Below are 24766 nucleotides of genomic sequence, written 5' to 3'. Positions count from 1 at the left end.
AAGAGTGGTCATCAATTATTAAACAACACCCCTAATTCTTTACTCACCCTCAAGTAGAAAAATCTTTTCCACATCTTGTCAAAATCATTCAGGACTTGATGAACTTCAACCAAATCACACCTCACTCTTCTAACCAGTCTAGCCCACCTTTCCTCCTAAAAGGACCCACTCATTCTGGGTACTAATCCAACAAACCTCCTCTCAACTACTTCCAATGCATCTACATTCTTCTTTAAGGAAGGAGACCAGAACTCTACACAGTATTTAAGATGTGATCTCACCAATGTCCCCTATAACTGAAATGTAACACACTAAGGTTTACGGTCTGTTCCTTTGCTGGATTTATTTGCATTGAGGTAACTGAAGGTAGTGGAACAGCACGTTTGTCAGAGCAATAAGAAAAAACATGTTTCAGCAAAAGGAGACACCGACTCATTTAAATATGAAACCAAACTTGGAATAATTAATGTCAAGCATTGTGCAGACTTAGAGTTTTACCCTTATTGGCAAATTTATGAATTCCAGTTTTTCACAGTGATAGTTAAATATATTGAATTATCCATACGGTGAACAGCTTTGAGAGTAACGATAAGCTGAAAACCAATCAATAACTGGCTGCATTAAAGTGTTTGTGCAGTCTGTCAATGGCGTCATGCTAAAAGGCTTCCACTCATAAAGAACACGAGCCAGAGAAAAGCACATCAGTTGGAATGTTTACTTTTGCATGCTTGCTGATTTTTTTCCTCTTTTAAATGTGATAAAATTGACAAGTCAAGTGCTACATGATACTGATATGCTGCAAATATATTCCTGTGACTGAGGACTGACTGATACATGAATCTCAATGTTTTCTGCATCGTCGTTGCCAATATTAAGCAGCCCAGTTGTCATAGTTATCGAGTCATAGAGATGTACAGCATGGAAACAGGCCCTTCGGTCCAACGCGACCATGCTGACCAGATATCCTGGCCTAATCTAGTCCCATTTGCCAGCACTTGGCCCATATCCCTCTAAACCCTTCCTATTCATATACCCATCCAGATGCCTTTTAATGTTGTAATTGGACCAATCTCCATTACTTCCTCTGGCAGCTCATTCTATACACACACCGACTTCTGTGAGAAAAAGTTACCCCTTAGGTCCCTATTAAATCTTTCCCCTCTCACCCTAAACCTATGCCTTCTAGTTCTGGACTCCCCAACCCAAAGGAAAACACCTTGTCTATTTACCCTAGCCATGCCCCTCGTGGTTTTATAAACCCCTATAATGTTGCCCCTCAGTCTCTGACACTCCAGGGAAAACAGCCCCAGCCACAGTTTGGGGTGGCACAGTGGCTCATACTGCAGCCTCACAGCAGCAGGGACCCAGGTTCGATTCCAGCCTTGGGTGACTGACTGTATGAAGTGTGCGTTTCCTCAGAGTGCTCCGGTTTCCTCCCACAATCCAAAAAAAATGTGCAGGTTAGGTGAATTGGCTGTGTTAAATTGCCTATCATGTTCAGAGGTGTGTAGGTTAGGTGAATGGTTCAAGGATAAATATAGGATAATAGGGTAGGGGAATGGGTCTGGGTGGGTCACTCTTCAGAGGGCTGGTGTGGACTTGTTGGGCCAAAGGGCCTGTTTCCACACTGTTGGGGGTCTATGATTCTATTCAGCCTCTTTCCATAGCATACCACTTCAGGTCTAGTTTTATTTTTACATCTTTCTTTGGATATGAAATGTCGCAAGATCACAATAGACAATAGACAATAGGTGCAGGAGTAGGCCATTCAGCCCTTCGAGCCTGCACCGCCATTCAATATGATCATGATTTGTAACGATATATTGCTCGTTACAAATTGGCCTTCAGAAATTGGTGGTGAGCCAGTTTCTTGAATCGTTACAGTCACTGTGGTGTAGTGACATGACAACTATAGTTCTATTACAATTGGAGGAAAGGATTCTGAACTGGCAAAGAATGGATGATCTAGCTCCAAGTTGGAATGATGTGTAACTTGTTCAAGAGCACTGACATGGCACAGAGTTAAGGTCAATGAGCATCATTTTCAGCTCCCATCTTCATGGTTGCCAAGAGGTTCTGCTTCTGAACACGGTACTTACAGGGGAATCACAGGGTGATATAATCCATGTACAGCTTCTTCTTCAGTTCCGTACGACAGTCACCATGATACCACAACTGATAGATGATAGGGAACATTTACAGAGGCTGTAACATATTTTTCCTACTGTTTCTCATCAATAAAGCATTTAAGTTAATCTGCAACTCTGAAGGAATGGCAGATGGTTCCCCTGAACCCAGAAACGGGGATAATCAAACCTCAATCTAGACAGTGGAGTCAAGCTTTTCTTTCATTTTGACCCTGATTTGGAGGTTCAGAAATTGACATTAAACTAACTGACATCAGCACTGCATTCATCCAGAATAATTTATTTATTGAAAACAGTCTGCTTGGAAATATGAAGGGAAGCAAGCTACACAGAACCCTGCCCAGAATTGCCTGGGAGGGAAGATTCCACCTTTTGTAGAAACCAATTTATTTTAATGCATTTTTTAAAAAGTTTCATTTAAAACAAACCATATGGTGATATCAACATTTTTATACTTTGTTTTATTTCACCATTAGATGTAATACATAGATCAAAACACTGAAACAACTCAAGTGTTTTATACTCCTCTGCAAAATCAATACATCACAAAAATCGATTGGAATACAATAATGAAAATGAAATGTTGCCGCATTTAAGATGTTCATGAGATATTCTGAGTTATTTACATGTGTTTCCACAAATTTAAGATCTGTTTTGAATATTCATTCATCTTGACAATAAAGCACAGTGGGAAAACACTAAATCATCAGTAAATATTATCCTCTAAATATACTTCTCAAATAAAATCTGAGCAGCAACAAAAAGCCTTTGCATGTTTGTTCATTGACTAAGTAACAGAGTAAATCCTATGTTTCCAGTGACTCATCAACAGAACACAGCTTGTATAAATCTAATATATAGAGTCACGAGCTGCCCCATTTCTGCTTTTTGCAGTAGCTCAAACCTGCCATGAGGTGGTGGGAGATGTACATTTCACTGATGAATGTACTGAAGTCCCACGACAGCATGGATTCTGTATTTTTTTTAATCTAAAAAATAAGAGAAGAATGATAACAATGTTTCCTTGACAAAGGCAATGCATTTGGAAGGACGATTATTTTGAATATCTTGATTATTTTGAATATCTTGATTATTTTGAATATCTTGGTAGACTTTTGTGGAATACACTGTCTCAGGTAATGAGATCTGCAAAGAATCACTTTAGGACAAACAAGTGGCACTTTACTGTCAAGTAAACGCATTTAATCAAACCTAAGCCACTTTCCCCACTACTAAAGGATTACAGATTAGTAGTAGCAAACAATGAATATCAAACCATGCCCGTTATATGCTCACAAATGAAACAAAAAATGTGAACCTAAAACCATCAATTTGAGCTTGTGAAATGTATTTTCAAACATGGACTTTCCAAATAGGTTGTGTATTATTTGTGTCTTCTGCTGTCAACTGAGGAGCAGGTAGTTAGCTAATGAAGAAAATGGCATAATGTTAGTGTGACATTTGCCAATTGAACAAATAAAGTTTCACAACAGTCAAATAATTGGAATTTGCAAAACTGACAGTTATTTATATTCTAAAACTGCACTAATCTCTGGATCGATCAAGCTTTTATTTCCAGAGCTTATCCATTTGTCTTCTGACAAATCTCACAATATTTCACAATAATGTTGTCAACTATCAAAATACTCTGTGCATTTCAGCGTAAAATCTGTGAACATTTTATAACACGCTAACTGGTTCTGACACAAATGTGCAACATTAGTCAGTACACCTAAACAATTAACCATACATTCATCTAATTATCACATTTTTCAAGGTGCATTTTCTAAGTCTCAGTTATTCCCTTTCTGTGAATGGTAGAATTTAAACAATTTATGTAACTGGCCAATAAAAGTACAAATTTAAACTACAGAAGTGGAAACCAAAGGAAAGTCATTTGTTTGAACTGGTCTTGCTAAAGCACCACATATGTAATTTTTTTTTTAGATTACTTACAGTGTGGAAACAGGCCATTCGGCCCAACAAGTCCACACCGACCCGCAACTCACCCATACCCCTACATATACCCCTTACCTAACACTATGGGCAATTTAGCATGGCCAAATCACCTGAATCGCACATCTTTGGAATGTGGGAGGAAACCGGAGCACCCGGAGGAAACCCACGCAGGCACGGGGAGAATGTGCAAACTCCACACAGTCAGTCGCCTGAGTCGGAAATTGAACCCGGGTCTCTGATGCTGTGAGGCAGCAGTGCTAACCATTGTGCCACCGTGCCGCCCGCCATGATTTTCCTAATCATGACATTCTGTTTCAATAACTCTCTTTGAAAGTCACAGGGCAATATCAATGTGGAATAATTGAAGACCATTCAGCCCATCAAGTTTGGCTCCACAATTCAATGAGGTCATGATTGATCTGAAAATCCTTAACTCCACTTTCCTGCCTTTATTCCATAACTCTTGATTCTCCCCTCTCCTGATTAAAAATCTGCCTGCCTCAGTACTGAATGCACTTAGTGACCCAGTCTTAGCAGTCCTATGAGTTAAATAATTTTACAGATTCACTACCCCCAGAAGAAATTCCTCCTCATCTCTCATTTGAAAACGTATGACCCACAATTCTGAGATTATGCCCTCTAGTCATAGACTCTCCAGTGAAGGGAGACAACCTTGCCACCTCGGCCTTGTCAAATCCCCTGAGCATCATGTATGTTTCAATACCGTCACCTCTCACTCTTCTAAACTCCAATGATTGCAACATGTAGTGCTCAGTCTGATGCTTGACAACTCAAATATTTTCACACTATGCAATTTCAGCAATTAGTCACACAGCAACTTCAGTGCAGTCAAGTTGTCCATTTTTTAAACTCCTAAACTGCTCCCTTATTTCACTTTGCTGTTCAACCTGCACTAGCTACAGTAAAACAAAAACTGATTATGGTGAGATCAGGGAAAATTAATCAATAGGCATTTCTATGAAATGATTGTACTTCACATGTGTGTTTAGCTCAAAAGACATGATGATAGCATTTTAACAAAATGCCTATTAAGTATGGCTGGAGGAAAAGAGATTGGTTTGTTGACTATATTCTGAATCTAGTTAATTGTGATATTAAAGGCCATTAATTCAAATAAATGTTTGGTGCGCCTTGATCTATTTCAGTTCAACTCAACTGAACCATTAAACCAAACCTGGTTCCCTTTTATCAACATCAAAATATCAATGGACATATAAACAACACACAGCAGTCTTGTTAGAATCATCATAAACATCAGGAATTAGTGTCTCTCATTCTCTTGAAAATAACCGCAGATACAATTAGCTCAATCAACTACAGCTTACTGAAAGCCAACACTCTTTCCAGGTGAAACAATGGATTCCTCACATTTCCTTAAATCGAGTGGATGGTACTCCCTGCTCACAGTGTGGTCTTTTCTACACTGAGGAGACCAATCATAGACTGGGTGACTACTTGGTAGAACATACCTGCTGGGTATGCAAGCATGATCCCAACCTTCTCTCCTTTTGCCATCTTAATTTGCCATTTTACTCACATTTCTAATCTTGGCCTCCTGCAGTGTTCCAGCGAAACTCATGGTAAACTGCAGGATCTGAACATCCTTTTCCTACTATGCACTTTATAGCCTTCAGGACTCAACATTGAGAGCCAGAACTTCAGAGCCATGAATTCTGTCCTTCATTTTAATGTTTTCCTCCCACCTAGATATCCCCAGGAAATATCAGTCTCAATCTCATTTTCATGTTTTGCTTCCAGAGCAATCAATCCTTTATTCTGTTATTGACACTTGCTGTGAACAAACCATTTTTATATTTATGACAACCATTCCCACTCCTTTTCTGCATGGATGTGTGACATTCTTGTGATGTAATGCATATGTGACATTTTGGGATGCAATCTCAGTTGCCCGCTCACCTATCCTTGGTTTTGTTCTACCCCCACTTCCCTTTAAGCAAATCCAAACTTACCACACATCTAACTAGCTTCAATTCTGAAGAAAAGTCATATTGACTGTTTGTCTCTCTATAAGTGATACCAGACCTGTTGAGTTTTTCCAGTGCTGTCTGTTTTTATTTCAGATTTCCAATATTTGCAGGGATTTTATGTTACTGAAAGCTTATATCATCATCACTGCTCAGTCATCACTTATTGACACATCCCATTGCACCACGTGCTTAGTCCAAAATAACACCATCTGACACTTACATTGCTGCATACTTATTCAAAGTTGATGAAAATTATCTCGGATTTCTGGGTGGAGAGAATGTATTGTGCCAAACAGTAAAGGAGTGCATGAGTAGTCATGTTATCACTCATCAGATCCTCTCATAGGAAGCCAACGTTTCTTCATAATCATGACGAGTGAATGCTTCTGAAAGCAAACAATTCCTCTTTGCTCCCCTTCATTGAAGGGTCAATAACAACAGGCCATAACGAGGGGTCATAACTCAAAGGTAAAAGGCAGGATGTTTAGAGAAGATTTGAGGAAATGGTTTCCACCAAGAGGTTGGTGGGAATCTGGAATGCTTTGTCTGGGAGGGTAGTTGAGGCAGGAACTCACAACTTTTGAAAAGTACTTATGATGTCATAACATTCAAGGTTAGAGCAAAGTGGGACTTGTGTAGATTTGGTGTATTTTTAGTAGTATAGAATCGATGGGCCAAAGGGCCTCTCCTGTACTGTATGACTCTATGATTCCATTAAATGATGATACTTATTCACTTTACCAATTCACAACCAAATGACTTGGTGATCATGAAAAATCATTATGTCGAAACATTAATCAACCTTCTCGATCGACAGAGGCTGCCTGACCTGCTGAATATTTCCAGCATTTTCTGTCGTTATTTTCCTGGAGGATGATATTCTGCTCAGAAAGGAGCAAACAGCTGATACGCACAGCGAGAGGCACACCGTCTGGTATATGTGTTTGATCATCCATCTGCACTGCACAGTGACAGGAGGAAGGCAAATTCAAGTTAAAAACAAAAATGGTTTTACCCTACTCCCAAACCTATACTCATCAAGCTAACTAGCCTGTTGTATCACACCTTGATTCTTTTTCTTGGTGAGCATTCTATAAAGAAACGGAAACTGACATTTTCTATGCATCAATCCCACATTCACTGTGTACAGGCACATTGTGTCATGCTAGAGTCACACAACACCTTCACCTTTAAGCCTAATCTTAAGAAACACAAACACCTTTATTATATTTTCTTGCTACAATTTTTCCACAAGGGCTAGAAATCTTATGCAGTACAGAATAAAACTGCAGGTATGCATAGACATGTTGTATCACTTTGTTTCTGGATTCACTTGTCTGTGTTTTTGCTTCTGAGAGGATAATGCCTACAAAGTCACAGCAGGGTAAAATAAAACACATCAGAAACCAGCAAACGCAAGAATGCAGATACGATCATAGAAACTGAATTTCTAATAAGTAAAGAATAAAACTAACATTTATAGTCAGAAAGCTTACACAGAAAACTCAAAGAATCCTTTCAAAAGGATTTGTCTGTGATCAAATCTTTTGCTTCCAGGTAATGTGTGTTCTATGGTTTTAAGATTCTACAAAAGGTGGAAAATACAAACATGTATATAGACATACATGCATGCATACATATACACATATTCATGCAGGCATATGCATTCACACACACACACATATACACACACACATATACAAAGTAGCATTCAGATGTGCTTAAACATTTAGAAAATAACACTGAATCACAATGTAATTCCAAGCTAATACTGTTTGGGTGAGAATTTTTAAATCACACTAGTAGGAATACTGAAACACACTACTGGCTTTACATCTTATAACAAGTACCAATAAGATTCAAGAAGCAGAAATGCTCACTGCTGTGATCTGGGCGCAGGAGAAAGTCTTCCCTCACGAACAGCAATGCTTTCCAACAGTTTCATTGCTAAGATCTATCTGCACCTTCCTGAGCATCAATAATAATAGCAGTCTGGAGCAAACATCTTTTGCAATATTTTCCATGTCATTTCAGAAAAGCATCTTAATTTAAGAAAGCAGTTTGAAAAACAGTTGCAAATAAGTTTATTTTTCTCACCTTACAGAATTAGATTTAATCAGTGCACACATCAATGCAGACAGACACATCAATTACATATTTCTTTGCAGTTCTATTTGTGAAAGAACAGCTTAATCTATAGATTATCATTTGCTTAAAACACTGTTTATTCCTTGTGGATGGGTTTGGCCGTTGAGTTCTGCAGGAGATGTCTCCCTGCTGACTGCAGCCTGATATAATCCTAGTGTCTGACAATCCGAGTGTTACACATTTCTCATCAAAACCGAGAGAGAGAGAGCAAGGCTCGTGTGAATAACGTGCAAAAATCCCCACATGTCGCCCGAAAGCGGACCGTGATTGAATTGCTGTTGGACTCGCAGCTATCAGACCGAAATTGTCCTTGGATTTCCCCACCCCGAAATTATTCAATCATCTTAAAGCCCTTCATGTCCCCGGTGTGGTGCCCGGACTGGAAACGCAGCGCTATCACCAGTCTCTGGCTCTTCTCAGCAGGACCCAGTGTGATAGGGAATACTGAGAGAGAGGGATAGGGGGGATACTGAGAGAGAGGGATGGGGGAATACTGAGGGAGAGGGATGGGGGAATACTGAGAGAGAGGGAGAGAGGGGGATACTGAGAGAGAGGGATAGGGGAATACTGAGGGAGAGGGATGGAGGGAATACTGAGGGGGGAATACTGAGAGAGAGGGAGAGGGGGGATACTGAGAGAGAGGGAGAGAGGGGGATACTGAGAGAGGGGGATATGAGAGAGGGGGAGAAGGGGAATACTGAGGGAGACGGGGATTTGAGAGAGAGGGAGAAGGGGAATACTGAGGGAGGGGGGATTACTGAGAGAGAGGGAGATACTCAAGGACACTGAGGGAGGGGGACACTGTGGGGAGAATACTAAGGGGGGATACTGACGGAGGGGGGATACTGAGGGAGAGGGAGAGGGGGGAATACTGAGAGAGGGAGGGGGAAACACAGAGGGAGAGGGGAAATACTGAAGGAGAGGGGGAATACTGAGGGAGGGAGGATATTGAGGGGGATATTGAGGGAGGGGGGAATACTGAGGGGGGAAACACAGAGGGAGAGGGGAAATACTGAAGGAGAGGGGAATACTGAGGGAGGGGGGAATACTGAGGGAGAGGGGGGAAGATAGAGGGGGGATACTGAGAGGGGGAAACAGAGGGAGAGGTGAAATACTGAAGGAGAGGGGGAATACTGAGAGAGAGGGAGAGGGGGAATACTGAGAGTGACGGGGATACTCAAGGACACTGAGGGAGGGGGATACTGTGGGGAGAATACTAAGGGGGGATACTGAGGGACAGGGGAATAGAGAGGGGGGGATATTGAGGAGGGAACACTGAGGGAGAGGGAGGATACTGAGGGGGGGAATACTGAGGGAGGGGAGAACAATGAGGAAGTTTCACTCCCTGCAGCTCCATGTGAAGGGGCTACTGGAGCGCTATGCCCGCGTTACACTGCACTCACTCACCCCGACACAGACATAGGCACATACACACTCAGAGACACACAGATACACAGACACACACAGACAGACAGACACACACAGACATACACACAGACACATAGTCAGCAAAATGTACAAACTGAGGAAGTGACCACAAGCTCGCTCTCTCTCCCTCCCTCGCATATACGGGAGAGAAGAGGGATAATTTTTCCAGTGCATCCTTTTCAGTGACAATTCGACTGGAAGTTGTGAATGCAACTGGACATTAAGCGGAGTTCCTTGTCACCCAGCAACAACTTCAGTTCCCCCCAGCCCCAGTCCTGGGGAAAGTGACAGCAGTGGGGGACATTGGGTGAGAGCGGGAGCTGCACAGTGGGTGGGTTTCTCTCCTCAGCCCCCTGTCTGTATCCCCCCCCCCACACACACACACACACACAGTCTGCAGGATTGCCTTTACTTACAGTGAAGAACACGAGCTGCCTCAGTCTTCCTCACAGACGCAGATTCAAGTTCCTTCACCGATTTAAAAATCAGAAACACTCCCAGTGATCTCCCTCTCTCTCTCTCTCCCAGCTGAAGCTGCTCACGGACGGCTCGCGTTCCAAAGGGAAAGCTTCCCGATCCCGGGACAGTGTCTGTGTGCCATCCTCTGCCCTGAAGCAGGGCAGCAGTGCAGACTCCACAGTGGGAGAGGAGGGAGGAGCAGTGAGGCTGCTGTAACTCCCTTCCCCAGCCAATCAATCTCTCTCCCTGAAACACTAATAGACCTCTATTTAACCAGCCAATCAATATCCAGGATTCCTCAGCCCGTCCCTTGGCTGTTTTACAGTTTTCATGTAAACAATGAGAGTTAACTCCCACCCCCACACCTTTCCCATGAAGATGTGTAATTTTTAAGAAACACAATTTTAATACAATTGTTCACCTGAATACTTTACTCAGTGACCTTCAAGTAAAAGGTTTTAAGCAAAGTGCAATAGCTAACAGGGTTGAATACTATAATTGTTGATGCATTTATAAGGAAATCATGTCATATTAAAGTTGTAAAGATGGATTGGTTTCCATCTGGAAGGACAGGGACAGCAGACACATGGGAAGACCACCAGCTAACTTTAGTTCCAGTCAGCAGCAGTGGGGCTATGTTACTGTTCCCCCATTGTCCCTGGGTCACAATCCTGAAATTCCTGGACATTGTGGGACTGCAGCAGTTCAAGAAGGCAGCTCACCCCCCACCTTCTCAAGGGCAACTAGGGATCGACTTTTGGGTTAGCCCATCCAGTGATCATGCAAGTGAAAAAAACATTAAAATAACTGCTGGATTTGGCACTGACATCTCTTCTTGACCATCTAATTGGTTTGCTGCTAGTTACTATAATTAACTATTTTTAATAAAAAGTAAGGAAACACATACAGGTTTGTATCCAAGTCCAACAGTGTTGGACTGACAAGATACAGGGAGGATATTTACCTTGGGTGGGAAATCCCAGAGCCAGGGGACACAGTCTCAGGTTATGGAGCAGACCATTTAGGACTGAGATAAGGACAGAATTCTCCACTCAGAGGCTGGTGAACCTGTGGAATTGTCTATCACAGGAGGCTGTGGAGAACAAGTCACTGGATACATTCGAGAATAAGGCATACATATCTAGGGGTACGGGAAGAAAGCAAAAATATGGCATTGAGATAGAGAATGATCGCACTAAATGGGGCTCAAAGGGCAGAATAGCTTATGCCTATCCCTGTTTCTACATTTCTATGTTTCATGATGCATGGACAATGGTCACACTGCCATTGATGCATAAAAGGTTGTCTCCCTTCTGCTGAGAGTCAGGATGTTGACTGGAAGAAGAATTCTATGTTCCACTGTGACCAGAATTTCAGCCTGGAGAGATTTTCCTTACCAACCTGCTCAGGGATGTTATGACCCATCTCTGGAACAAGTGGGATTTGAACTATGACCTCCTGCCTCAGGGACAGTGACACAACCACTGCACTTCAAAAGACCCTCATTTCAGCCTGGAAAAAATCATCTTTAACATTCAGAGATGCTGTTGTGCACTAGTGGAGCAGGTGAGGCATGAGCTGTGCCTCCTAGCTCAGACATAGGGACAATACCCATTGTGCCACTGCAGACATTTGCAACCAACCTGTTCAGTGATGGTATTATCCATCTCTACAGAAAGGGAAGAATTGAACCCAGACCTCCTGGTCCAGAGCTAGAATTGAACCCAGACCTCCTGGTCCAGAGCTAGAACTTGAACCTGGGCCTCCTGACTCAGGGATCGGGATACTACTACAACCGTACTCATGTCAGTCTGGACAATTTCTAATCAACCTGTTCAAAGAAGTAATTACATGCTCTGGACTAGGTAGGACTCAAACCCAGGTGTCCTGATTCAGAGGCAGGGATGCTACAACTGCACAAGAAGTGCACTTATTATAGTCTGGAGGTATGTTTGAATTAACCTGCTCAGAATTAACCTATTATACACCTCTGGATCATGGGACTTGAACGCAGACCTGTAGTCCAGGGTAGGGACACTACTACTGTGCCACAAGAACCCTCCTATTTCAGCCTGGATACCTGGTGCAAGAATTGGTTTGAGTTGTCAGTCTGAACTGGACAACGTGGGCGGCACGGTGGCACAGTGGTTAGCACTGATGCCTCACAGCGCCTGAGACCCGAGTTCAATTCCCGACTCAGGCGACTGACTGTGTGGAGTTTGCACGTTCTCCCCATGTCTGCGTGGGTTTCCTCTCGGTGTTCCAGTTTCCTCCCACAATCCAAAGATGTGCAGGTCAGGTGAATTGGCCATGCTAAATTGCCTGTAGTGTTAGGTAAGGGGTAAATGTAGGGGTATGGGTGGGTTGCACTTCGGCGGGTCGGTGTGGACTTGTTGGGCCGAAGGGCCTGTTTCCACACTGTAAGTAATCTAATCTAATAACAGTGTCTGCTGCTGTGAAGTAAGCCTGAGCTGCAAATGCACTGAGCACAGTCTGGGCTCTGATACGATTCCCAATTGTTTCCATCTATGATCCCACATAACTGGTTTGGAAGTTGAAGAGGACTACAAGGGGAATAAATACCTTAATGGGAACGGTGGGTGGACATATTTTTCAATATTCTTTCATGTACCTCTCTGAACTGCATTTGGTTCAGTGTAAGTTATAACTAACCCAACAATAACTCAAAAAGGAACTAATAATACAAACTAGCTACAGATTTTTTCCCATTGCAGTCTTAGCAATGTTCTGCACAGCTGAAGTAAAACTTGCGGACTTTTAAAATCCATTGCCCCAACAATAAAGGCCAACATTCCATTTGCCTTCTCAATCTCTTGCAGTATCTGCATACTAACTTGCGGTAATTCATGTATTAGGTTACCCAAATCCCTCTGTGTGATCATTCATATCTATTCTTGTTATATACCATCTGCCGGATCTTTTGCCCACTAAGTCTATATCTGTACGTGTAGTCTCTATTTTAGCTTGATGACTGAATTTCCCACCAATCTATTAGTAATTGGAAAATTTAATGACGAAATATTCAGTCCCCTCCTCCAAATCATTGATACAGATTGTAAATAGTTCAGTACCTTGCACTGGCCCCTGGTGCCCTGTCTTGCCTTTTTAAACGCTGTAATTAGATTACTTACAGTGTGGAAACAGGCCCTTCGGCCCAACAAGTCCACACCGACCCACCGAAGCGCAACCCACCCATGCCCCTACATTTACCCCTTACCTAACATTACGGGCAATTTAGCATGGCCAATTCACCTGACCCGCACATCTTTGGACTGTGGGAGGAAACCGGAGCAAACCCACACAGACACAGGGAGAACGTGCAAACTCCACACAGACAGTCACCTGAGTCGGGAATTGAACCCGGGTCTCAGGCGCTGTGAGGCAACAGTGCTAACCACAGTGCCACTGTGCCTATTCAAGAAAAAAACATTAATCCATCCTGTTCACTTCCTGTGAAACGAGAAATTCTTTCTCCATGCTAAAATGTCACTCCCACACCATGTGCTCTGAACCTTGTGCAACAGACTTTGATGAGGCTTTTATAAGGTGTCCTATAAAAATCCAACCACACCCACAGCTTCCCCATGGGCAGCACAGTGGCTCGGTGGTTAGCACTGCTACCTCACAGTACAGAGACCCAGGTTTGATTCCAGCCTTGGGCCACTACCTGTGTGGACTTTGCACATTCTCCCCGTGTCTGTGTGGGTTTCCTCTGGGTGCTCTGGTTTCCTCCCACAATCCAAAGGTGCGTAGGTCAGATGAATTGACAATGCTAAATTGCCCACAGTGTTGGGCGCATTAGTCAGAGGGAAATTGGTCTGGGTGAGTTACTCTTTGGAGGGACAGTTTCAACACTGTAGGGAAGCTAATCTTTTATCCACCATTAACATTACTTTATTTAAAAAAAGCTTGAATAGACTAAAAGACAACTTCCCTTTCATGTTGTCTCTGCCAGATTGCACTGCAATTTTCTCAGTATCCTGCTATAATCTCCTTATTAATGGATTCTAATACATTCTCTTTGACAAATGTTAGATTCACTGACCCATTATTTGCTGAAGATTATTAAATATTTCCTTAAAAATCTGCCATTGCAACTCAATTAACCTACTTTTCAATATGACATGACACGATGGCTCAGTAGCTAGCACTGCTGCCTCACAGTGCCAGGGACCCTCTATTCCTGAGATGCTGCCTGGCCTGCTGTGCTTTGACCAGCAACACATTTGCAGCTGTGATCTCCAGCATCTGCAGACCTCATTTTTTACTCAATGTCAGTCTCAGGCGACTGTCTGCGTGGAGTTTGTATATGCTCCCCGTGTGGGTTTCCTCTGGGTGCTCTGATTTCCTCCCACAATCCAAAGATGTGTAGGTTAGATGAATTGGCCATGTTAAAAATTGCCCATATGTTCAGGGATATGTAGGTTAGGTGCATTAGTCAGGGGTAAATGTAGAGTATTAGGGTGGGGGAGTGGTTCTGAGTGGGTTGTCCTTCGGAGGGTTGGTGTGGTTTTCTTGGGCTCACACGGTCGGGATTCTATGATTGTTTCTCAGTTCACATTGATCAGCTTGTCATTGTACCCTCATGGTGACCTTTGTTTAGGTTTAAATTACTGGTCATGGATTCACAGTTCCCTTGTTCAAACTGAACATGGAATTCAATCCTGAAGTGTTCACTATCAGCCAGAGGTTCCTTTACCATGAGATGATTGACTAATCCAGTCATTGCCAAGTCCAATAGAGTCTGTTCTTGTTAACTCTAGAAAATACTGCTGTCATGAGTTGTCCCCAGAAAACGTCCAGAAACTAATTTTTTTAAGATTGCCTTTGCCATAATAATTCTCTCAATTTACACATAATTTAGACACACTAAACTATTATGGTACATTTCTTAGGTACCCCAGTTATTTTGTCCTGTATGCTCTGTTGTGTAATGATTATTAGGGAACTTATCTCTGCCAAACTGATTAACCTGTATCTTTCAAGTGAAAATGATTCAATTGCACTGAATTATCATAATGCTGTCACATCTATAAACCTGCCGGGAGGTAACTCAGATCCTGCTCAGGCTGCTATGGTTCATGGAAGGAAACTCCTTTGTAACCTTAATGAGGAGAACTCTTATCCCAAAATAAGGCGGGTTTTACTGAATGATAGCAACTTGGTGCAAGCTAAACTGATGTGATAGTCTTTGTTACAGAGACTATGAGGAAGTCCCAGGTGATAGGTTATACACCTTTGACCATAAGGTTTAGGAATTCAGGACTGCAGATGCTGGAGATCAGAGTCGAAATGTGTGGCACTGGAAAAGCACAGCAGATCAGGCAGCATTCAAGGAGCAGGGAGTCAATGTTTCAGTCATACACCCTGCATCAGGAATGCGGTGAGGGGTAGGGGATGGTGGGGAAGGGGGCTGAGAGATTAAATAAGAAGATGGGGCTCAGGGAAGGTATCTGGGAACATGATAGGTAGATGGAGGTGGGGGGCTGGAGGGGTGATGGTGAGAGGCCGGAGCAGAGGGTGGAGCAGATAGATGGTAAGGAAGATGGACAGGCAGGCTGTGCCAAGTTGGAGGGTTGGATATAGGATAAGGTGGGGGGAGGGGAAATGGGGAAACTGATGAAATTGACATTGATAGCTTGTGAAGATGAGGCGTTCTTCCTCAGGCATCAGGTGGCTAGGATTTGGCGGTGGAGGAGGCCCAGGACTTGCATGTTCTTGGCAGAGTGGGAGGGAGAGTTGAAGTAGTCGGTCACAGGGTGGTGGGGTTGCTTAGTGTGGGTGTTCTGGAGATGTTCCCTGAAATGTTCTGTGAGTTGGCACCAATTTCAACCTCACCAGTTTCCACATCTCCCTTCCTCCCACCTCATTCATTATCAACTGTCCTACCTTTCCGCTCCAGCCTCCATTCCGACCTGTCACTTTCACCCCACCTGCATCTTTCTTTGCAGCTACCTTCCCTCCACACCCACCCCACCCTCCTGGTTGTCTCTCATCCCCCTTTCCCCACCCTCCACTCTCCTGATGAAGGTCTTATGCTCGAATCATCAACTCTCCTGCTCCTCAGATGCTGCCTGACCTGCTTTGCTTTTTCAGCACCACACTTTTCGACCTAAGATATAGGAGCAGAATTAGACCATTCGGCCCATCAAGACTGCACCATCATTCAATCATGGCTGATATGATACTTAATCATATTCTGCCAGCTTTTCCCAATAACCTTTGGTGCCCTTACTTATCAAAGACTTATTTTTCTCTGTCTTAAATTTCACTTCATGACTTGTACTCCACAGCCTCTGTGACAATGAGTTCCAAAGATTAATCACCTTCTAGCTGAAGAAATTCCTCCTCATCTCAGGGCGAAAGGGTCATCCCTTTGAGATGCTAAGCTCTTCTAATTCTGTCTGATATCATATTATTATGTGGTGTACATGATGCTCCTCAGCATTAACCCTTTATGAACCTTACATCCTCACACAAAAGAACTAGTAGCATTGTTAAGTAACAAAGTTATTCTATAAACATTTTCCAAGGTTCAGGCCATTTAGATTAATGAAGCACCAAATGTTAAGGAGATATATTGCAACAGCTTTATCATTGGACCATTCTGCTACCCGGATAGTAGGAGATGAACATGATCCTTTTACATTTATTGATTGGGAAAAGGTAGCAGTCACCCCCCAATACATTTGTTGCTTTGATCAGTTTACCACGGTGAATAACAGGAATGAGGTTATTGATACTATGAACCATCAATGTTTGCACGGAGGAATATATGTCAAGCGAAGTGCCAAATTCAACGAAAAAGCAATGGCTGATAAACTTGAGCAACAGATAATAGTGGGCACTCCAGCATATCTTGTGATTTTCCCAGAAGGAACCCGTTACTACCCTGATAATCCAGAAGTGATTGCAGCAAGCCAGGCATACGCTCGTAATGAAGGGCTGCCGGAGCTAAAACATGCCATGTCACCACGTGTGAAGGCAACACGAGTAGCCATTAACACCATGAGAGGCCACCTAGATGCCACGTGTATGATGCAACTGTTGGATATGAGGGAATGGTAAATAACGATGGGTGCCGGGCAACAGCTCCATCTATGCCTGATTGTTATATATGGAAACCTGCCAGAGAAAAAGGATGAACCATCAATGTTTCGAGAGGACATTATTGAGCAGAATTTAGCCTTAGCTCAGAGAAGTTTGCCATGATCCATTATTTTTTAGATTACTTACAGTGTGGAAACAGGCCCTTCGGCCCAACAAGTCCACACCGACCCGCCGAAGCGCAACCCACCCATACCCCTACATATACCCCTTCCCTAACACTACAGGCAATTTACCATGGCCAATTCACCTGACCCGCACATCTTTGGACTGTGGGCACCCGGAGGAAACCCACGCAGACACGGGGAGAACGTGCAAACTCCACACAGTCAGTCGCCTGAGGTGGGAATTGAACTCAGGTCCCTGGCGCTGTGAGGTAGCAGTGCTAACCACTGTGCCACCGTGCCGCCTCACGGCATTTCTTGATTCATTGTCTCCAAATCATTTGCCTGTTTCTCTGGGCCAGTAAAGGATTCATTGGATGGAACACCAGTCCCTGGGAATTCTGCCGTGTCTTCCATCTTATTATCATCTCTGCATCAGATATTAGAGGACACAGTTGTCAGAAAATCAATGTCAATATTCTCTGTCTATATATATATTTTATATTGCTGTGGGAAATTAACAGGAACTAAAGTGTTCCCTAATTCCAGTGGCACAATCTGAAGATCTATATAGCTTTCTGAATAGTATCTACATACTAATGTATGTGAACAATCACTCCTCTTCCCACCAAATCCATGCTGACAATAATATAATGATTCAAAAATCTGCAGGAAAGGAAGATTAAAGTGTCTGAAAAATTCTATATATTGTTAATTTCAGAAAGGAGTATTTAAATTCACTCTATTACTGAATGCCTCTTCAATCCTGCCCTTTTAAAACACAGTTAGCATTTCTAAAATTTAAATCAATCATGGAAAAATAAACTCTTCTAATTATACAGTGCTTTCCATTCCCAGTGGACATCTCAAATTATTTACAGACAATGAAGAGTAGTCATCTTTGTATTTCAGGAAATTTGCAAGTCAATTTGCATACAGCAAGCTCCCAGAATATGGCAATGACAAGATCAGCTATTTTCTGTGATAGATATTATCAAAGACAAATGAAGATAATGACCCTGCTCTTCTTCCATTTAGACTCATGGGACCTGTGCCAACCATCTGAAAGGCCAGGTACAACCTTGGTTTAATTTCATCCAAAAGGTTATAGCTCCAACAACGCAGCTCTCCCTCAGTCCTGCACTGAAGTGTCAGTCTTGATTTTTGAATGTAAAGCTAGAGTGGACTTTTAACCCAGAATGTCATGTCTGACAAACAAATGTGCTACTAAACACTTCCAAAACCTTTGTATTTTTGAAGGAATCCATTCACGGTTTTTGGATGATGAGATAGCCATTATCATTGAGGTAATTTAGTGGAAGCTAAAATCTGGTGATGGCATGTTCATCATATAAGGAGATATTGAGTCAATTGGCCCTGTATTCACTGAAGCTAAGAAGAATGAGAAGATACTGTGGAAAAGGATATGGAAGATATAGACTGTAGGGAAATAGATGGTGACATGTTGCAAATTGTCCAGATTACAAAGGAGGAAGTGCTGGATGTCTTGAAATGGGTAAAGGTGGATAAATCCCCAGGACCATGAGACCATAAGACATAGGAGTGGAAGTAAGGCCATTCGGCCCATCGAGTCCACTCCGCCATTCAATCATGGCTGATGGGCATTTCAACTCCCTGTAGCCCTTAATTCCTTGTGACATCAAGAATTCATCAATCTCTGCCTTGAAGACATTTAGCGTCCCGGCCTCCACTGCACTCTGCAGCAATGAATTTCACAGGCCCACTACTCTCTGGCTGAAGAAATGTCTCCGCATTTCTGTTCTGAATTGACCCCCTCTAATTCTAAGGCTGTGTCCACGGGTCCTAGTCTCCTCACCTAACGGAAACAATTTCCTGGCATCCACCCTTTCCAAGCCATGCATTATTTTGTAAGTTTCTTTTAAATCTCCATTCTTTTAAATGATCAGATGTACCATAAAACTCTGTGGGAAGCTAGAGAAGTGATTGCTGGGCCGCTTGCTGAGATATTTGTATCATCGATAGTCACAGATGAGGTACTGGAAGACTAGAGGTTGGCAAACGTGGTGCCATGGTTTAAGAAGGGGGGTAAGGACAAGCCAGGGAACTATAGACCAGTAAGCCTGACCTCAGTGATGGGCAAGTTGTTGGAGGGAATCTTGAGGGACAGGATATACATGTATTTGGAAAGCCAAGGACTGATTAAGGATAGTCAACATGGCTTTGTGCAGGGTAAATCATGTCTCACAAATTTGATTGAGTTTTTTGAAGAAGTGACAAAGTGGATTAATGAGGGCAGAGCAGTAGATGTGATCTATGTGGACTTCAGCAAGGCATTCGACAAGGTTCCTCATGAGACACTGGTTAGCAAGGTTGGATCTCACGGAATAGAGGGAGAACTTGCCATTTGGATACAGAACTGGCTCAAAGGTAGAAGACAGAGGGTAGTGGTGGTGGAAGGTTGTTTTTCAGACCAGCTTGTGACCAGTGGAGTGCCACAAGGATCAGTGCTGGGCCCTCTACATTTTGTCATTTCCATAAATGATTTGGATGTGAGCATAAGAGGTACAGTTAGTAAGTTTGCAGATGACACCAAAATTGGAGGTGTAGTGGACAGTGAATAGGGTTACCTCAGATTACAGCAGGAACTGGACCAGGTGGGCCAATGAGCTGAGAAGTGGCAGATGGAGTCTAATTCAGATAAATGCAAGGTGTTGCATTTTGGGAAAGCAAATCTTAGCAGGACTCATACACTTAATGGTAAGGTCCTAGGGAGTGTTGCTGAACAAAGGGACCTTGAAGTGCAGGTTCATAGCTCCTTGAAAGTGGAGTCGCAGGTAGATAGGATAGTGAAGAAGGCATTTGGTATGCTTTCCTTTATTGGTTAGGGTACTGAGTACAGGAGTTGGGAGGTCATGTTGTGGCTGTACAGGACATTGGTTTGGCCACTGTTAGAATATTGCGTGCAGTTCTGGTCTCCTACCTATCGGAAAGATGTTGTGAAGCTTAATTCAGAAAAGGTTTACAAGGATGTTGCCAGGGTTGGAGGATCTGAGCTATAGGGAGAGGCTGAGTAGCTGGGGCTCTTTTCCCTGGAGCGTCGGAGGCTGAGGGGTGACCTTATAGAGGTTTACAAAATTATGAGTGGCATGGATAGGGTAAATAGGCAAAGTCTTTTCCTGAGGTCAGGGAGTTCAGAACTAGAGGGCATTGGTTTAGGGTGAGAGGAGAAAGATATAAAAGAGACCGAAGGGGCAACGTTTTCATGCAGAGTGTGGTGCATGTATGGAATGAGCTGCCAGAGGATGTGGTGGAGGCTGGTACAATTGCAACATTGAAGAGGCATTTGGATGGGTACATGAATAGGAAGGGTTTGGAGGGAAATGGGCCAAGTGCTGGCAGGTGGGACTAGATTGGGTTGGGATATCTGGACAGCATTGATGGGTTGGATTGAAGGGTCTGTTTCCATGCTGTACATCTCTATGACTCTATGATTCTAAATCTTAGTGAAACATATAAAATTCTAAGAGGGATGGAGATATTGGATGAAGATTCCTTGTGGCTGGGAGGGTCCAGAAGAGGGTTTCAACTCTCAGGATACAGGATAAGCCGTTTTTGCCTTATTTGAGGAGGTATTTCTTCACTCAGAGAGTAAAGACTGTGGAAGTCTCTCCCACAGAAGGTTATGGAGGCCAAGTCACTTAAATGTTCCAGAAATAGATTTCTAAATGTTATGACTGAAAGGCTATGAAGAGAGTGAAGGATGCATGGAATTGAGATGGAAGATCAGCCATGATCATATTGAATGGTGGATCAGGCTTGATGGGTTTGAATGGCCTACTCCTGTCCCTAGTTTCTGTTGTCCCTTTTATTACATTTGTGGGACTTGGGCATCACTGGTGTAGTTACATTTGGTTGCATGTCCCTAATTGCTTTCAAGAAGATGTTCTGCAGGTATAGACACAAGTCTACAAGGGAGAGAATTCCAGGATTTTGACCCAGTGACACTGAAGGAACAGCAATATATTTCCAAGTCAGGTCGGTGAGTGGCTTGGAGGGAACATTCAGATGGTGGTGGTGTTCCCATGGATCTGCTTCCTCTGCCCTCCTAGATTGAAGTGGGTATGGGAAAGTGTAGAAGAACGTTTTGGTGAATTTCTGAAGTGAATGTTGATCATACAAATTCTTGACAGGAGATAGTACACACTGCTGCGACTAAGCATCAGAGATGGAGGGAGTAGATGCTTATGGATGCAGTGCCAATCAAGTGGGCTGCTTTGTCCTGGATGATGTCAAGCTTCTGAGTATCGTTGGGGCTGCAACCGTCCAAACAAGTGGAAGGGTATTCCATCACACTGCTGGCTTATGCCTTGTTGATGGTGGACAGACTTTTGGGAGTCAGGAGGTGAGTTACTTGCTGCAGTATTCCTCGCCTCTGACCTGCTCTCGTAAACAAAGTATATATTCGGCAGCTCAAGTTCAATTGCTGGTCAACGGTAATTATTTCTCATACCCTTGATTCTAATACTCTTAAAACACAATCAAGATATTTATTTACAGTCTGGATTAGTCTTCACATCAAATTTAAAAATTATATTAAAAGTGGAAAATAACATTAATCAAGGTTAAATACATAAAGGTAGATAAATTCCCGGGACCTGGTCATATGTATCCCATGAGACTGTGGGAAGGTGGGGAAGAAATTGAGAGGCTCCCATCAAAAAGAATTGTATAATCAATAGCCAAGGGTGAGGTGCCAAAAGTCTGGAGTGTGACTAATGTGATGCTATTATTTAAAAAAGGCTGCAAGAAAATCCCAGTCGTGAAATGCTGATGTTGGACTGGGGGGTACAAATTTAAAAATCACACAACATCAGGTTATAGTCCAACAGGTTTAATTGGAAGTGCTAGTTTTCAGAGTGCTGCCTCCTTCAGCAGGTGGTTGTTGAGAATAAGATTGTAAGACACAGAATTTATAGCAAAAGATTATCGTGAAATGTAACTGATTAGGGATAGTCAGCGGTAGACGTTGTTTAGCGAGGTTTTCAACAAGGTTCTGCATGATAGGCTGGTTAGTAAAGTGAGGTCACATGAGATCCAGGGAGACCTAGCCTACTGGAGACAAATTGTCTTGATAGGACAAGATAAAAGTTAGAAGTAGAGAGTTGTTGTTCAGAGTAGAGGCCTGTAACCAGCGATGTGCCACAGGAATATGGGTTGGGTCCACTATTGTTTGTCATTTACATCAATAATTTGGATGAGAATGTGGGAGGCATAGCTAGTAAGTTTGTGGATGACACCAAAATTAGTGGCATAGTGGACAGTGAAGAAGATTATCTGAGAGTACAATGGGATCTTGATCAACTGGGCCAGTGGGCTGAGGAATGGCAGATAGAGTTTAGATAAATGCATGGGAAGACAAACCAGGTCAGGACCCAGAGAGTTAATAGCAGGGCTCTGGGTAATGGTGTCAAACAGAGACCTAGGTACATATTTCCTTGAAAGTGAAGTTGCAGGGAGAAAGGGTGGTCAAGAAGGCACTTAGGACAATTGTCTTCATTGGTCAGAGCATTGAGAACAGGAGTTAGGACTTCATGCTATGGCTACACAAATGATGGATCAGGCCACATTTGGAGTACTGCCCCCAGTTCTGGTCGCCCTACTATAGGAAGGATTGTATTAAACTGGAAAAGGAGGAAAAAACTGATTTACTAGGATGTTACTGAGACTGGAGAGTTTGAGTTATAAGCAGAGACTGAAGAGGCTGAATAGGCTGGGATATTTTTCCCTGGAATGTAAAAGGTGGAGTGGTGATCTTACAGAAGTTAATAAAATCATGAGGGGTATGGATAGAATAAACAGCCAAGTTCTTTCCCCCAAGGCGGGGGGGGGGTTCAAAACTAGAGGGTATAGGTTAAAGGTGAGAGGGAAAAGATTTAAAAGACACCTGAGGGCAACCTTTTCACACAGAGAGTGATACATATGTAGAATGAGCCAGTAAAGGAAGTGATTGTTGCAAGTACAGTTACAGAACTTAGAAGATATTTAGACAAGTACATGAATAGGAAAGGTTAGGGAGATATGGGCTAAAATCAGGCACATAGGACATGGTTGGTTTGGGAAATGTGGTCAGCATGGATGTGTTGGACCGAAGGGTCTAGTTCTGTGACATATGACCCCAAGACTCAATGACACATTTGATATGAAAGGAACAAACACTTGGCAACATTTGTTATTTTCAACTTGCGTTTGGGAGTATTTAGATTAGATTACTTACAGTGTGGAAACAGGCCCTTCGGCCCAACAAGTCCACACCGACCCGCCGAAGAGCAACCCACCCATACCCCTACATTTGCCCCTTACCTAACACTACGGGCATATTAGCATGGCCAATTCACCTGACCCGCACATCTTTGTGACTGTGGGAGGAAACCGGAGCACCCGGAGGAAACCCACGCAGACACGGGGAGAACGTGCAAACTCCACACAGTCAGTCATCTGAGGCAGGAACTGAACCCGGATCTCTGGCGCTGTGAGGCAGCAGTGCTAACCACTGTACCACCGTGCCGCCCACAAAACAGCTTATAGAAAACTGATTGCAAAATGGCAGTATCATCTAAAATAAGATGGTGCTTAGTCATGGTGCTCAGTCAGAAAACTATACTGACTCAATGGGCTCAGTGGTCTCCTTCCAGATCAGAATGAACAAGAAACTCTGAATTCAAACATCGTGGACTGCAACCGCTCACTAATTCCCACCATCATCTTAGAGTTTGAGAACTTTCCTCTCTAAATTAGAAGGTGATGGATGACCTGGTCAATGTCTTTTCAAATGTTGGGCTAGATATTGAGAAACTGTCTCCACTTGTGGCCCATAGGTGTAAGATGGTCTCAACTAGATTTGATAGGGAATTATCTTTATCTCTGGGGAGGTTAAAATGACCTCACTGTGACAAGGAATAGTAGAAGTAAATAGTTCACATGTTTTGAGGGAAGTGAAATAAATGGATGACACACAAACAAATTGAAGAATGTATTGGCCAGGTCAAAAGAGGTGGCCCAATGCTTATATATGTCACAACCAGTCATTCTGAATGGCCTGTTCTTGGACTGTACATGTTCTGTATAATACCACGTTAAAAATTCCAGAGTGGGATCTCAGAAGACTATGATGGGTCATTCAGCAAATCACATCTGCATCAGGCAGCGTTATCAGGAGGTCTGGGTCTCTAGAGTAAGATATCTCATTGGCTTTACATACATGAACCCATTACATTTTTAAAATTCACTCATGGGACATAGGACACTGACATCTCTGGCTAATTCTGAAGTTATTGCCCCTCCCCAGGTGCCCTTGAGAAGGTGGTGGTGAGCTACATTTTGGAACCACTTCACTCTCTGTGCG

The 24766-nt window shown here is 43.0% G+C and overlaps 1 protein-coding gene across 2 annotated transcripts in view; it reads right to left on the bottom strand.

The window, feature by feature from the left end:
- The window catches only part of LOC132832309 (cadherin-18-like), a 716018-nt gene extending 705735 nt beyond the window's left edge, over positions 1–10283 (bottom strand). For both annotated transcript variants that reach the window (XM_060850203.1, XM_060850204.1), the window contains exon 1: positions 10108–10283. The gene's annotated coding sequence lies outside the window, so the exon portion shown is untranslated. The remainder of the gene's footprint in view (positions 1–10107) is intronic.
- Between the last annotated feature and the right edge of the window lie 14483 nt (positions 10284–24766).

The sequence above is a fragment of the Hemiscyllium ocellatum genome, chromosome 34 (assembly GCF_020745735.1).
Source record: "Hemiscyllium ocellatum isolate sHemOce1 chromosome 34, sHemOce1.pat.X.cur, whole genome shotgun sequence".
NCBI lineage: Eukaryota > Metazoa > Chordata > Chondrichthyes > Orectolobiformes > Hemiscylliidae > Hemiscyllium > Hemiscyllium ocellatum.
This window is presented reverse-complemented; position numbering and strand designations above follow the sequence as displayed.